The following is a 14,315-nucleotide window of genomic DNA, read 5'->3' on the forward strand; positions in this document are numbered from 1 at the left end:
AAAGTATAGACACGGGAGAAATAATTCCAGGAAAATGGAGAGCTATGGTGTCAAATTTGAGAAATCTTGCAAGGCCAACATCTGGTTACAAATCATCTCGACTTGCTAGAGATTTCCGGGATTACCTTAAAAGATACGTTAACAACGAAGGAGCAGTACCATGGCAAGAAGCAAGAATTTACTAATTTTATTAGTGTTATCAAAAAACAAATACCTATATCTACTAATATGAGTTACCCTTTTAATTATTATTATTATTATTATTTAGTACGCATTTTGTTGAAATCAAAATAACTTCTGATTGTAGGGCCTATATTTTAATAGCTACATTAGGTAACACTATTATGTAAATAAGCAAATAAAAGAGCTAGAATACACTTCTTTTTTTTAGTTTTTTGTACATAGAAATTTAAAATAGTCCTAAAGTCCTAAAGTAAACCTTAATTTAAAAAAAACGTAGAATTGGTCAGAAAATCCAAACATTTAATAGGCTGAATGTCCCATTAAAAAAATAGTGCTACGTTTTTATGAAATTAGTTAATACTCCAAGATAAATGGGTCATCCCTTACACTGCGGTACAATGAAAATTACAACATGAAATCTAACCTCAGAATTTCTACCTACTAAATAATATTATGAAAGATTTGTCCGAAAAAAATTCAGTTATGTTAATATTGGCCCGTATGAATAAAAGTGAAGCTTTTGCTTATAAGCAAGAGGTAGAAGCAAAAGGTAATGCTCTGAGCAAAAGGTAAAAGCATAAGGATTTACTTCTTTACATATGAATAACGATAACCTTTTACTCACGAGCAAATGCTTCATAATAATGAGCAACAGGTGGCGAAAACCTAAGGTCGAGACTTGCTTAATTTCATGTGATTACGTTTGGCTCAGACTAATAAGCTAGTTCCTTTGTGTCTGTGGTTTCATCTATATTTCTTGTTACTCAAGTAGTAAAAAAAAGCAAAATGACTTCTAGTGAAGAGGAAGTTGAACCACAGAGTAATATTAGTGAATTGAATTTTATTGCAAAGGAGCCTCATACCCTGAAATTTTGATGAAATCACAAATTCCAAGCGCAAAGAAAAAGAAAGACCTAGCTGTCGAAAGAATTACAGCTAAATATGAAGCTTTTTTTGGAAAGAAAATCGAAATCACCAAGTTAATGAAGAAAGTTAATAACATGAAAACAAGACTAAAGAAAAAAACAGATACTGATAAGACCGGAAATCGAAAAATAAAGTTATTGGACTGGGAAAAATTGTTGTTCAAAGCAATGGAAGGTGATACAAATCCGACAGTTAGTAGAATTGCAGGTAAGAGTTTTAATTTTGTTGATTCTTTTTTCTTAAATGTGAAAAACTACTGTGTTTGCGTAATCGATTTTTGAGCTAAAGTCAGTTTATTGATCTTCTTTATGAAAACGAAGGACGGATTATTAAAACTGAGTGTCATGCCATGTCAAAAGTCAATTGTAATTTGATTTCTAGCCACTAGTTTTTAAGGCAACAATACTTCTCAATTTAATCTTCTGTGTTTGACTTTTTTTCTTTTGTGCCATTTCGACGTCTTTACAGGGGTTTTCACCTAAAACTCCGACCTCCGATTTTCCATAAATGAACAGAGATAATTTAATTAGATAAAAAGTAGTTGATAACATGATAACGGTCAAATACAATTTTTGCAAGGACAATTTATTAATCGATATCAGGGACCTCGTAATTACGAAATCTTATAAGTATTATGTACATCCAATTTATAGACGTTTTTGTTATTTACCCTAACTCGGTCGGGTCACTCGTGTGTTTGTAATTCTAACCTAATTTTTCAACAATAAAACTTTTATCACCCTGCAAATAAAAATATTTTTATAGGGGCCAAATCTTGTGGCGTTTTACAAGAAAAAAGTAAAGCTGCTGAAAATGAGAGTTCGTCATCGTCAGTAACAGAAAGTAACAATCCTGGCAAGCAAAACTATGCATATTCCAGCGTTTCTGCCACACAATCCTCAAAAAGAAATGCATTAGCGACATACGAAACAGACGAAACAAGAAGTTTGACCACTTCAGAGCTGCAACGCTTGGTATTATTAGAACAACTGAAAACCACCAGGGTGCAGAGGGAATACTACAATGTGAAACTTCAAGAAATAATGGAAAAAAGTGGAAATACTGAAAAAATTACAGCTGTAGGTTCCTTGACATATCTGGACTTGTAAATACTTTTTTTTTGGGCATAGTTGAAGTATTTTTTCATTTTGTTTTGTACTATATTCGTTTTTGTTATTACTACATTAGAATTAATTAAAATATTAGAAACCATAATATAATGGTATTTTTTTGTCCAGTATTTTGTAAACAATAAATTTAAAATAAAAAACATATCTGAGTTTCTTTTCAAACAAATAATTTATTACATACATATTCCTTACTAACTGATGTGACAGAATGAAAAGAAAATAGTAATTTCATCGAACCCTTTATGATATTTACTAACAATAAAAAAAATAAGCGCTTCTTTTCAAACGGAATCATTTAGGTAATTTGTATCATGTTTTTTACTAAACTGTGTGATACAAAGATGAGTGTTTCTTTCTAAACGGAAATAATATAAGCTATTACATAATTAATACTAACCTAGGTGACACATGGATCAATTTATTAGATATTCATATCATAGATTACATCAGCTAAATTTTGTCTCACTTCCTGTCCTCGAATATGAACATGGTCGTCTTCTAAGTCAACAAAATCGTTTTCATTATTATTCAGAGTTCATCTTCTTGAAAATCTTCATCTCCCAATGTTTTTGCAATGTTGTGTAAAATAAAACATGATATAATAATATTTGGAATATTTTCACTTTTAACACGACAAACATACTCCAAGATTGGAAATCGACGTTTAATTTGCCCAAAGCAGCGCTCGATAATTACTCTTTCTTGTTTCAAAAGATTATTGTAACTCCTTTTAGTTGGATTATCGGGATTGCGAAATGGAATCATGAGCCATGGCTCGATTCCATAACCTTCGTCTCCAAGAAGTACGCTGTTCCTTGTTCTTGCCATAATTTGCCGAACTTCCGAATTTTTCCAAATTCTGCTGTCGTGGACCGATCCTGGCCAACTTACATCAACACTAGTGAACATACATTTGGCGTCACAAATTGCTTGCACGTTAAGCGTTGCTTTTCCTTTCCGGTTGATATACTCATCACCATGAAAACTGGGTTTTTCTATACCGATATGCGTACAGTCTATGGCACCAATTACAGTTGGGAAACGATATTTATTTTGCCATAAGTCCTTTGCTTCCATTATAGCATTATGAGAAGTAGGAAATTTTATCCACTGATTAGCTTGAACAACAATTCTATTAACGACGGTATTCACTGTTCGTGATACTGTTGACTGCTCTACACCAAGCTCCTCACCTATACCTTTTTGGAATCCAGCAGCAGCCAGATACCTTAAACATATTTTCATCTTCTGTAAAGAAGAAAGAGCACCACCTTGCGTTTCTATAGAAGGGCCCAGAAAATTATTAGCTAACCATTCCACATTACGATTTTCAAATCGAAATAGACTTTTGAAATCGCTATTTTGTGGAGACGACCGAGGTTTATAATATTTCACCTTTCGCAAATTCACTACAAACAATTTATTTAACCAATCCGTTATCTATTCTCAGCAGGTGAGTCTAAGTCTGACTAGATGCAACTATTTTGAAGGATATGCTCACGACTGGAAGTAAAAACTCACTTTTATTCATACCATTTACTTTCGATGTAAGCAAATCCTCCTTTTGATAAGCATTTGCTCTGTACTTGTTAGAAAAATGTTTTACTTTAATTATTATTCATATGGAGGGAAGGATTTGCTCTATATTTTGCAAGTATAAGGTTATGCTTCTTTTTATTCATTCGAATTTATTACTAATTAATTTATCTGTAATTTGAAAGTAAACTTACCATGTTGCTTTGAGTTGGTCTTTTTTCTTTCGTCTTTTTCATAAATGCGTGCATAATACGGAACCATTTTAATGTTGGGGTGTATACATTATCAGCTCCCATTCCCGATTTAATAGATTTTTATATTTTTTGCAACTCTTGGCTGTAAGTATTTGTCAGACTTTTTATTTTTTGCCTAGCATGTTGATGGATTCACCGTAGCCGAGGTGAATCCATCAATACCCATATCTCGCACTAATTTCTCCAAAGCTGCCGATCTCATTTGATTGTTTCTGTAACTAAGTTTGGTAACATTCCAGAGACACTCGTATTCCCGGTAAAGTTTCACAAATTTAACAGTTTTCCCCTCGGACCACTTCATTTTTATACCAAATAAGAATTAAGAAAATTACCTACCGCACTGATCTCACTTTTTCACTTGCTTAAGCGCGTCCAGACCCGTCTACACTCGACTAGTTACTAAACTACTTGCCTGGCTAGTGAGAAATGTGATGGAAGGAGAAGGCTAGTAAGCAAGTAAATAGATGGGCTGGCTATTCACTTGCCTGTCCTAACTACACGCACAAGTACTTGTACAAGTACTTGCCTGATAGGTTGACATGAGTTAGTTGTTATCTTACAAGCTACTGGTACAAGTAACTAACCCGTTTACTATACCAATGAAAACTCGGCTTTAGGGTAACAGGTTGAAGTATAAGCATCTACTCGAGTGGATATGAATAACGATTTGCTTACACCCAAGAGCGTCTACTTCAATAAAATGAGCATTTGTGCCTGGTTATTCCAATCGAAATTCGCAAACAGTCGAGTTGCGTCTGCATTAATTTGACCGTGTATTGATTGTAAATGTAATTAAAATATCTTCAGACGAGAAGAATGATGGTGAATGATGAAAAAGGTATCAATCCGCTACTTGCAATACACTTGCAAAAAAGACCTAAAATCCTCACCAAATGACAATTTCCACACATAGAAAATAAAAAAACCAGTTTTTAAAACATGCGGCCATAGAAATAGAACGCAAAATAGGAAAGCCATTAACCGTTTTGCAACAAATAAAAAATAAACAACATGAAAATAAGACTAAGAAATAAGGTTAAAAAGAACAAAACTGACAATAAAAAAATTGTAGGAAAAAATTTTACTTGACTTAATGCATGGGGAGGAGAATTGGATCATAGCAAAAACACAAGGTAAGATTTTATTTTCTTTGTTAACTGATTGAAGAAAAGTTTGTATCACATATATCGATGTATCTTTTTTATTAAAATGTGATCTATGGATGTATGTAATACAAAAGTGCCGCGACTATGTTAAAAAAACTCCACTTTTTTTTATTGCTTATGTTTGAAAATAACAAATATCTAGAAAGCGCGACATAATTTAAAAATTATGTTTTTTTATATTTTTAAACAGAGCATTTTTCGTACTATTGACTAAATATGTCGTTTTAAAAATAGATTATTCTATTCTAAGAGCCAAAAGTGTTGGACTTTCTACAGACTCTTCCTTATCGTTCCAATCCAAGAAAAAAAGGAAGACTAGCCAATAACACGGCCACAAAAAGCATTGAAGCAGTAAACCAAAAAGAACTTGCGGTCATTTGAAACAAAAGAAACTGGCAACACAGGAACACAATACCTTATTTTTATATCAAAGACTACTCGTATTCAGAGGCAGTTTTAATAACAGGCAATAAGGAAAACATAGGCGCCGCCAAATGCCAGCCATGATCATAATTCTTATATAATAACACAATTGAACTAAAGATATACATAAGTTTTTTATATATCTTTGTATTTCTATATTGTTGAGTACTCAATTAGAAATAAAATATAATATTTTATATTCAAAATCAGCATCTCCCAAGTACTTGGCAATATTGTAAAGCACGACACAACAAATAATGACGGATGGAACTTTTTCTAACTTGAACTCGGCACATATATTTCAAAAGTGGAAACCTGCACTTAAGTTGGCCAAAACACCTTTCAATTACAACCATTTCTTTTTTAAACAGTCTTTTGTAAGCTCTTTCTAATGCGTTATTAGGGTTTCTGAATGGAGTGATTAGCCACGGTTCTAAGCCGTAACCATCGTTACCTAGTAGTATGAACCAGGAAGCTTTTCGCAGTTCCTCCAAATTCCTGCGTCGTGTACAGAACCCGGCCAACTAACATCAGCACACAAAAATAGCATCAGCGCTAGTAATTATTTGCACTGAGTTACATGTCGCCTGCACATTTAAATTCGCCAATCCCTTTCTGGTGATGTATTCATCACCGTGTTGATTCGGTTTTAAAGTCTGAACACGTCTGCAATCAATCACTCCAATAAAACTTGGAAACTAAAATTTTTCTTGACATGTTTGCTGTGCTTCGCTTATTTTGGGTTGGGTTGACGGAAATTTGATCCATAAATGGGACTTTTTAATTATTTTGTTTATTACAAATCATTTTAGTTTTTGTATAGTCGACTGAGTGATTCCCAATTCTTCTGGTACACCTATCTGAAATTGAGGATTGGCTATATATCGCAAGAATACCTTCATTTTATGATCGGAAGAATCTTCTCCTCTTTTAGGATTTTTTCCCAACAAGTACGTTACCATCTATTTTACATTTTCTTCTTAAAATCTGTAAAGAGATTTAAAATCTCACCAATTAGCTTCTCTTCGCACTTTGTAATGCTTTTGTGAATTAAATGCTGCCATTTTATGACCAGCTTAATGCAAGGTGCATCCCCTACTAACGAGATGCAAACATTTTAAGGCAAATGCTCAACTAAGTAAGCAAAGGATACATTTTATATATACAGCAAATACTTAAACGTAAGTAGATGCTCATGATTCTAATACAAGTTTGAGCAAAACCTTCTACTTACATGTTTATTCATAAACTATGTAGCAGATGCTTCAAGTTTTACAAGTAGAAGTTTTTGCTCATTTTTATTCATAAACTATATAGCATATATTTTAAGTTTTGCAAGTTAAAAGTTTTGCTCATTTTATTCGTACAGTTCATTACGGTAATTCTGCAGTTTCGCAACTCTCATGAACACTTATCTTAATAAAACGTATTTAAAATGGATTATTTTAGTAAGAAATTAAAGGTAATTAAAACGGCCCCTAGACTATCAATATTATCGCACAATATTTCATATTGTGCAATATTCGCTTACTTTCGCTTCTTTGATAACATTACCAGCAATTTGCCTGTATCGGGCAATAGGATCAGATTTCTAGACTTCTCTATTTAAGACCTGATGCAGTAATCATGTCAAAATTAATTTGATTTATTGCAGCTTTAGTCCGTTGACGACGTCTTGCTGTAGTATTTAAGAAAAAAACAATAAAAGCTACTAATAAATTAGAAGAAGATCATAGATAGAAGTATCATTATTTTTTTTTGTACGACTACTTTCCTCATCTACTTCTACATCCATATTTTCTTCGAAAGATTAAATATTTAAAGCTAAAAGAACACAAGAATATAAATCCAGTCAAATATTTGCCGCAACGCGCGTTGTTGTGTGTACTTTTATGATTTTTTGATACTAGTTATTTATTTACTTATATGTTACCCACTAAATGATGATTCAGTTCTGTTTGATAGAAGTGATTCCGCTGTTCACCTTGATTGTCATTGGATTCTTTATCTGATCTTTGCAAATCTGGATCACGTTGGTACCTTCGTACACTAATTTATAATTTCTAAATTGGTTGTACAAAAAAAATAAAACATTTTTTCTGAAAAATTAATAAAATGTATATGACAAGTATTACTTTAAAAGGATTCACTTATAAAAAAATATATTGTAAAAATTAACATTAATCTTAAATATAGATTATAGTAAACAAATAACTTAACCACCACGATCCACCATAAATAGACACAGCTGTACTATTGCACCAATCTTTTTCACATACTCTACATCGAACATTATTTAAAGACATATTATGTTTACACAGGAAGTCCTCTGTACAACCTCTCCAATATTACATTTTTTGAATTTTCTTCCGAAGCCTCAAAACAATTCCACTTAATATTTAGCTCTACACTGTACAAATCCTGAGTTGATACTGAGTAGTTTGCTAGTGGTTTGAAGGTTGCATAGGTGGACTCGCATTCGGTTTTCTCAACGGTATTACAACACTTGCTTTGACAAAACTAACACTCTAAAGACTGGCTAATTATGAAAATATTAAAGGAAATAAGAAGAAACAATAATCACATTAATAATTTTCGATATTCAGAAACAAACACAACCTTTTAAATATATGTCGAAATTTGACATTGATTAAGTCATTAAGAATACGTTCTGAGATTAACAATCCCGTTCTAGCATTTGCTCACCATGGACAGTATACAGTGATGACGCGCAAGTTGGAGCAAATTCATTTAAAATTCAGGGGTGTGTTCGAAAAAAAAATGCTTGAATACGTTAATCTTTATTTTTTGTAGATCAACCTATTTTTTTAAAATAGAACCCAATTTTATTTAATTTTTTAATTCTGTATAAAATTTTAAGTTAATTTTGAATACCATGTCCTATACCTAACCTCAATATTTATTAAGAAATTTGCGATTAAATTTTGTATAAATAACCATCATTTTTTGGAACAGTTTTTAAAAAACAAAGCAAAAAAATTAAAATAAATGTTCAAATTGTTGACCATTAACTTCCTGACGGTAACCAAGTCGATAATTAAATTCTCGTAATACTTTGCTTCTTGTTTAAGGCCTGATTTGTTGTATTTCGGGTCTAATTCTATTTTTTAATGCTTCTAAACTTTCAGGATTATCAAAATAAATTTTAGATCTTAGATAACCCTATAGATAAAAATCCAATGTGGTTAAATCTGGCGATCTTGCTGGTCATTCAATAAATTCCCCCCTTCCAATCCATTTATTTGGGAAGATCTTGATAAGGTACTCTCGTACTGTTCGCGAATAGTATGGGGGGCGCCATCCTGTTGGAATCATATCGAATCTGCCGGTATAAATGGGTTTTCACCATTTGGATAAAGTTCAATTAAACTAGATACTATCTGATTTTGAAGCAACTCTAGATATTTTTTAGAGGTAAGTGCGCCCTCAATAAAATAGGGACCCACAATTGACATGCCCACAATTCCTGCCCATACATTTAACTTCTTTGTAAATTGTGTGTAACTTTCTATACTCCAGTGTGGAATTCCTGGTGCCCAATAACGAAAATTTTGCCTATTTACAGAACCATTTAAGAAAAAACTTGCCTTGTCTGAAAAACTTACAATCTTACTAAAAAATTGTGGGTTTCCATTACATTTATTCATCATCATTTCGCAAAACTCTATTCTGCGGATGTAATCATTTTCAATAAGTTCCTAAATTAAATGAATTTTATATGGATGCCATTTATTTCTATGCAAATATCTTAGAACACATGATTTACTAACCGACTGATCTGCAGCAACTTGTCGATTTGATTTATGTGGATTTTCTTATTGTCCGGGTACTTATTATTAAACAGATCGCAAACTTCGGCCTGTGTTCGAGTCTTGTCGCCATATCCTACCATCATGAAAATTTCAATTCTTTGTTTTTCAGTTAAACGCGCCATACTTTTAAACCTTTCAACTACACGTAACACTCACTGACATTTACAAGTAATACATACTGTTTCAATGCGACTAAATGGTAACAAGGTGCCAACAATCAAATATATCTGTTAAAAAACATATTTGAATATGCTCAAATAAACCAGACAGTTGCAAGTTTATTAATAATGTTAGTGTTAAATATAAGATATGGTATACAATATACTTACAATTCTATGCAGAATTCAAAAATGGAATAAAAAATAGGTGTTTCCATTTAAAAAATTGAAGGTCATTGCTTATTTTTGACTTACCTTGTATACATGAATTTATTATTAAAAAAATCGCAACAAAAAATAAAAGTCGAGGTGTCCGAGCGTTTTTTTCGAACATACCCCTGAATTTTAAATGAATTTGTGCCAACCTGCGCGTCCTCACTGTTAGAGCCTGCTCAGATGAGTCGATTTACGCGCGAATAGACTCGCGCGTTTTAATTTGGGCTGTATCCAGATGAGGCTTAGAGTTTTTTCCCAGATACCGCATTTTAAGTGCGTTTCTACGCAGAGCAATTCAGAGACTAGTAGGGACCAGTTTTGAGTATGGATTTGAATACAGCGGTTGTGTTGTGGCTTGCATACCGTAAATGTAAACGTCGTAAGCGAAGAGCAAATCGACGATTTCACGTGCATCCAACTCTACATGACAGAATGACGCAGAGTATGTTTGAGGAGCAGACTTGCAAATTGTATTTTGTCCATTTTTATCAATTTTCAGAAAACGCAAAAAACTACTATACAAAAACTAAATGAAAGAAAAAAAAATTATGTCATCATATAATGGCATTGAGTGTATGGACCTCGATTACGTATTTCTGTATAAGAAAGTGAAAAAACAACTTGAAAAAATACAAAATTGCTGGACAAAATGCATTTTGATTATCTATAGTGGACAAAATGCAATTTGAATGTCATTATAATTTTACAAAATGAATAAACTGTCTTAAATGAAAAAGTATTCTATTCAAACATAAACATGAAACAAAACAAAATTATTAGACATGTCAACAAAACAAAAAAACAATATCTCTTGTTTTTTTTTTAAATTTTAAATGAAGTTATTTTCTTCAGTTTCAGCGGATTCGCAAGCTTCTTCACCATCTTCGTACTCTTGATCTTCATTATGGCTTACAGCAAGATTTTCAAATATTTCAGCCATCCATCTTAACTCAGGGTCTGTGTCGTACCATTTGTCACCAGATAACGTAACAAGTAATTTTTTTTAAACTATCAAGTTTTTTCTGTTTTATTTCATGTCCAAGCCGTACTTACAAACAACGATTTGATCCAAGCGCTTTTTGGGTTTTAGCAAAGTTTGGAATTTTTTTCCTGGATCATCCGTCCGATATAAATATTCAGATTTTACCACCCCTTTTGAGACCGTACCTCTTTCAATGATTATTCTCTTACTTAAGCTAATTCATATTACTTTCTTTAAAGAGACTGAAGCTTTTTTGATATTAACCAATGACCATATCGTTCCAAGTTGTCTAATTTCTCCTACTTGTTTGTAAAGTTCACAATATTTTTCAGGTGTTTTTATGACCGCGTGTCGCTTTAGGATCTTTTCCACCCTCCCAGGACACCCTTACCTTCTGTCAGCTGGAAGGTAAGAGTGTCCTCGGACTGGGAATATAACCTCTATCTTCTTAATTGTTTCTGGAGCAAAGCTGTGCAGCCATAACATAAGCATGTGGATGATAAAGCTGTTTTTATTTTGCCCCTCGCATCCATCAGAAAAGAGCCGAAGAGTGTCTACGTTAGGGGCAAAATTAGTTCTTTTTAAAAAATCAAGTACTGCTGATGAAATTTCTTTGGCCCCTCTACCAGCTTGGTGTTCCATCCATGAATAAAAAACTGGGTTTTTACAATTAGTGGCTGTAATGCAAAAAAAGTAAATTGAAAGTTGCTGTGCATAAAAAGCATCTTGTATGGGAACTTTTGGAAGAACCTGCACTTGCTGCAAATCAAAACAAAAAGACACTGAGCTAGGTAGTTCTTCCTTCATTATTTTGTGGAACTGAGATGCTCTAACCTTATGAACTTTTAGTTTGGTCTGCAGTTCGCTTTTGTCAATAATATTTCTGGCATTACAGATCTGTGTTGCAGATCGAACACAAAAATTACATACATCCGTAGCCGGGCTACTAAAGCCTATATTAAAGTGATTATTGAAAACTCTACGAAAGTATTTATAATTTACTTTTTTATCAGCCGACACATTTTGATTATAGATTTTCCAAAGTTTGGCAATACTGTATTCGGCAGATAAGTAAATTCTTCTTGATTTGGCACGGCCGTAGTGGCTTTCTTTGCCTTTAAGATTGCTTATAAATTTTTTTACCTCATTAAATTTATTTGTAAACTTGTGAGACTTTCTATCTCCTCCTCTTTTTTCAGTAAGGGTTGAACCAATTTTAATTTTTTTAGAAATTGTGTTTATTCGCCTTTGGGAAACGCTGAACAGAGCCCGAAAGAGTTTCTGGCAAATTTGTTTCTTAGTACCTTTAAGAAACACCTAAAAGGAATTTGAACTTAGTTATATTTTAAAATACATATTAGATGACCAAACTTACGAAATAATTAACGGAAAAATTATGCGGCTTTCCATTCTTTTTGATTTCATTTTCTTTGTGGCTCCTTAATATTCATGTAGCTAGCAAGTAAGTTATCCTGCTTAATTTTGTCAGGGTGCTCAAAGAACGTTTGGCGAATCTCTAGCAGAGCTTGTTTTGATAATTTTTAGTAATCAAAATTAGCATTTTTATGATCACAAACTCCGTAAAAATTGTCGAGATTGATATCCAAATTTGAATACCTTAAAGATTAATTAAAAAATATTAACTTAATTTATAAAACCTAACCTTATAAATTACCTTATTTGCTTTTTTCTCTCACGGCTTATTATATTTCTTTTTCTTTTCCTACTGCCCATATCAACACTATCACCAACAATATGCTCCCCTTCTAACCCTTCCATTTTTTTCGAAAACAATACTTTTATTCTAGTTTTATAAAAAGCTTGTAAACAACACCGAGCTCTAACACGTGGATCGCTAAAATGAACAAAATCTCCATCGACATGCGTTTTGTCCACGTTTACGGACAAAATGCGCTTTGAAAGTACAACGTAACTGGACTTAAATCAGTTTGTTTGTCTGGTCGAAATTTACCACCTAATAACACAGGGACTTAATGCAGTTTGACTGTCTAAATGTTCATAAAAAGTTGGTATTTCATCATAGGAATGCAACGCCATCTCTATCTCAAATATGGAAAATTTGGACAAAATGCATTTTGCAAGTCTGCTCCTCGTTTATAACATTATATCCAAAGCTCAGAGAACACAGTGAAAAGTTTTTTAACTACTTCCGTATGTCAGTTTCATCGTTTGATGATTTACTGAAAATTACTCAAGATGATCTGGCTCCATATGTTGTACGGGATACTGTTTCTGCAGAAGAAAAACTGGTAATAACTCTAACATAATATCTTTTATAGTGTAAACTTAAACTTAGAATTAGTTTAACAAAAATAAAAAATAATTTAAACAAAAATTAGGAAACATTTTAACAAGTTTTAACAGATATTGGCAGGTAGGTACTTGACATAACCATTAACATAAAGCTAATTAGGTATTGTACAGGTCCATTAATTCAGATTCTTGGAAATCTTGTGTAGATGCCGGTGATGGAGTTGCAGGGTTGTTGTAGGCAGGCGTTGTAGATGAAGCATTGCGCTGCACAGTGCAGTAACCTTTATTGTATGTTGATAATTGTAAAAATGGCGCAGTTGCTGAAGGCGGCGGAGTACAGGTACATACGAGGATGTTAAAGGGTTATGTTGCATATCCTGTTTCTGCATATTAATCTCTCTGATGTCCACGTGATGACATTTGTGATTCATAATGATGTGCTGGAGGCAGATAGGTAGAAGGAGCAGGTGAAAGCCTATTACACAGGGCTTGTTGAGCCTGAAATACCTTCATTAACTCAATTTTGGTTTGAAGTCTATTTTGTTCAGGTACTTTGAGAAGTTCTTTGTGCAATGACAAACAAAATAGTTAGTCATCATCTGGTTCTGTTTAATTTATTGGCTATGGCCTATTTCCAGATGGTAAATTATTTTTAGAATGCTGAGAAATTCCTCGTCGGCCGCATTTAATTTTTTCTTTCATTTCGCCTGATGACTAGCTGCTGGTGGTCTCACTACATCTTCTCCATCGCCAGAAAAGTCCTATTCTTCAGCTGTATCAGGCGTGGTGTTAATGTTGCTGACAGTAGTTTTATTTCGTGTCGATCGTTCAAGGAACATCAAACGTTCAAAAAAAATATATTTGGGTTTGCTGGATGCTCCCGATCCAGAAGGTGTGTTTTTCTTCTTTTTCATCCCCCTTACAAATCCATCACGCAACCCTTTCCACTTCTTTTGTAATAGATTACCTGTAATCAATAATATGATGAAAATATTTAAACAAAAAATATTTATTATAATTATATTATAAGTTTGCAATAAATTAATAACGTTATTTTATTTTCAGATATTTGGCTACAGCATGCTATTTTGCGGACCTGTATTATGCGTAGGTTAGGAAAATCTACAGTTACCGAAATAGTACAAAAAACCTACGTCATTTGGCAAAAACTGCAAAATATAGTAATGAGAGAACCTACGAAGACTGAATGGGAGGAAATTTCAAAACAATTTC

The sequence above is a fragment of the Anthonomus grandis genome, chromosome 7, assembly GCF_022605725.1.
Source record: "Anthonomus grandis grandis chromosome 7, icAntGran1.3, whole genome shotgun sequence".
NCBI classification, from domain to species: domain Eukaryota; kingdom Metazoa; phylum Arthropoda; class Insecta; order Coleoptera; family Curculionidae; genus Anthonomus; species Anthonomus grandis.